Raw genomic sequence first — 3,458 nt, 5'->3', positions numbered from 1 at the left:
GTGATAGTTTTCACCGTCCGGGGGTTTTTTGTGCCGGAGACCCCGATAATCATATACTCACCGACCAAATGATACCTTGTTGATCATTGACTAAAGTAATCCGACCAAAGATTATCTTGTTAATCCTTGACCGGAGTTATTTTACCAACGATTACCTCGATAAGTTTTGACCGAAGTAAGACTATCGTGATTAAGGGCTTTTTCCCTCGTGATCAAATCATTGTGTTCACCAATATTACAATCTACACTTGCTTTTACCGAGTTAGCACCTTACCTCACTTAACAAATTTGGATACGTGATCCTTGACAGATTTTTTGTCCAAAACAATTTGGCGCCCACCGTGGGGCAATTGGTGCTATAATCCATATTATTCTTATCATTCTCAACTTTTTCATACCTATATCACTATTAATGGCCTCTCAATCATCCTCTGCTTCATCAACCATGCCAGCTACGGCCCCTCTTTCTTCTAGGACTTTGCCACCGATGCCTCCGCCAATCACGGGAGCACCAAGGGCTGCTGCTGCTGGAAGCAAGACGCAACTACCAGTCTTCCAGAGCTCAAAAACTGTTGCTGCTGCCCCGGTGGTTAGTACTAACAGTGATGTTTCATCTATGTTTTCGCAGGTTAAAGTATACATGGAGCAGCAGAACAAGACCAACCAGAGGATCCTCCGTGAGATAGAAGATCTCAGGAAGATCAAGAGGCCAGCTGAGGATCTCACCCCCTTGATGCCCAGGATGCTGGATGTCAGCAGTCCAGAATCCATGGCGCAGTTCTCGCAAGGATTATCCATCCTTCAACCAGGGTCCATGGCTTAGCAGGCTCAAGGATCCTCACTATTTCAGCCAGGATCATCTATCCTTCAACAGGGATCCATGGGTCAGCAGAATCAAGGATCTTCATATTATCGGCAAGGATCGGTCATCCTTCCACAAGGATCCTATGGTACCCAACCTCTAGGATCCTTCATCCCGAATCAAGGATCCTTCTTTCCGAATCAAGGATCCTCGAGCGTCCAACATCAACGATCCTCCGAAGTCCATGAAGGAGATATAATCCCCATGCAGACCGTAGCTTCTGGAGGACCTACTCCAATTGCTGACTCCTCTTATCCCAGATACTCGTCTGGAATACCAAACTCCACCCAGCAGAGAGGTAACTGGTATGATCCTATATCTTTAGATACTAACTATGTTCCCATGCAGGATTCAGGTATCAACCAGGCCATGGCCAGAGAATTACAGAAGCTAAAGGATATGATATCCAGTGTCCAGAGAGTGATACGTCTAATCCCTGAAATACCGGAGGGGAGTCACAAATTATCTAGATTCGCTCCGCCCATATGTGATGCTGAAATCCCAAAGCGGTTTCAAACTTCCAACATGAAGACGTATGATGGGAGCACCGATCCTGAGGAACATATTGCCCAATATCGGGAGAGAATGGAAATTAATCCTGTACATGAGAAACTCAAAGAGGCTTGCCTTTGTAAAGGATTTGGAGCCACATTAACGGGAGCTGCACTAAAGTGGCTGCTAAGTCTTCCCCCCTTTCTCGGTTACATCTTTCTCTCATTTAGTTAATTTGTTTTACAATCAATTTTCCTGTAGTCGGAAGTTTGAGAGGTTGACCAGTGATTTGTATCGTGTTATCCAAACCAGTGATGAATCCCTTAGGAATTTCGTTACGAGGTTCGGAAAGGAAGCTCTAGAAATCCCAAACTTTGATATGACTACTGGTGTTGAAGCATTCAAGATGGGAATTCAAAAGAGCTCCCCTTTTTATGATGATTTAGTGATGACTCCATGTAGGACATTAGATGAAGTCAGAAGCAGAGCATTGAGATACATCCGCGTAGAAGAAGATAAAAAGATCCAGGATCGTCTCATTGGACAGACGAAACAAGAAACTCCTGAGAAGAATAAAGGATCCTGGAATAGGAACAACAATGCGAAGGCGTATGCCAAGTTCAACAATCAGAACGTACGGGCAGTTGAAGAAGGAGAAGGCAGCGAAGACTATCCTTGCATCTCCGACTATTGTTTCTCTATAGATACTCATGGCTTGATTTGTGCCATGAAGGATTTGGGAGAAAAAGCAAGGTGGCCCAGAAAAAATGAAAAGGTTGTCGGCTTCAAGGACAAGTCTAAATGGTGCGCTTTCCACGAAGATTTTGGCCACGCAACAGACGAGTGCATCGCCTTCAGGAAAGAAATTGGGTACCTTCTGAGCAAATGTCACTTTAAAGAACTCTTGGGAAGAAAGAAATCCAAGATCCAGGATCCTGAAGATCTTCCACAGAAAGCGACACCACCACCACCAGATGCTCATGTGATCAACTTCGTCTCCAGAGATTATGATCTATTTAAAGATTCGTGTACCATCAAAGAGAATTCCGTAGAGAAGTTCGAGTTGGATGATGAAAGAAGATCGCTCATCCCCACTACTCGAGTGAATGATCAGAGAATCATTTTCAAATCAAGGATCCAGGATCTTCAGCAGGACAAGCTGGATACGCAAGCAGTCAGTTTCATCTCTGGAGGATCAGACATATGTGGAACTTCTTTCTCCGCAGAAAAAAGACTTGCCAAGGAGATCAAGATGGATAACGGGGATCATCCGATAGTGTCAACAACATTAACTACAGACAAAAGAATCTTCTTCGATGAGGAAGACATGCTGAACATCCAGGATCCTCATCACGAAGGTTTGATTATTGCTTTATTTATCTCTAACCATTATGTGCGTAGGATCCTAGTGGACAGTGGCAGCTCGGTCAACATTATCCAACTTGATGTCCTGAAGAAGATAAACATCCCGCATTCAGAAATCATTCGTAGAACGTCGGTGCTGGTCGGCTTCAGTGGAGAAACCAAAAAGACATTGGGGGACATCAACTTGCCAATCTATATCGAAGGGTTAAATTCATATAAAAAATTTTGTGTTATAGATAACCTCTGCTGTTGCAATGTTATTTTAGGTAGGCCATGGCTCCATGGAATGAAAGCAGTAGCCTCAACATATCACCAATGTATCAAGCTACCTACCCCTTGGGGAGTCGTGAAGATAGTGGGTGATCAAGCGAAGGCCAGAAACAACTATTCATCATCAATGAAGCCAACAGCCAAACCAACCATAGCGTAGAAATTACAGCAACATCCTAGAAACGTGCTGGAGGCTCGGGAGAAAGATCCTAAAGAAGTATCATTGGACCCCGAAGATTCAGAAATAAAGGTGTTCCTAGGATCCAATATCCCCAGTAAGATCGAGGAGGATATAGTATCCTTCTTATCGCGATGAAGATCCACTTTTGCTTTCAAGCACTCGGATATGACAGGTATTTCAAAAGAGGTAATCACTCATAAACTCGGCCTTGATTTATCTGTAAAACCCGTCCACCAGAAGCGAAGGAAATTCTCTCCTGAGAGGAACAAGATCATACAAGAAGAAGTT

The sequence above is a fragment of the Bidens hawaiensis genome, unplaced genomic scaffold (genome assembly GCF_021521415.1).
Source record: "Bidens hawaiensis isolate Kalapana, Puna unplaced genomic scaffold, B.hawaiensis_p1.1 tig00030300_1, whole genome shotgun sequence".
In the NCBI taxonomy this organism is placed as follows: domain Eukaryota; kingdom Viridiplantae; phylum Streptophyta; class Magnoliopsida; order Asterales; family Asteraceae; genus Bidens; species Bidens hawaiensis.
Note: the sequence above shows the minus strand (reverse complement) of the source record.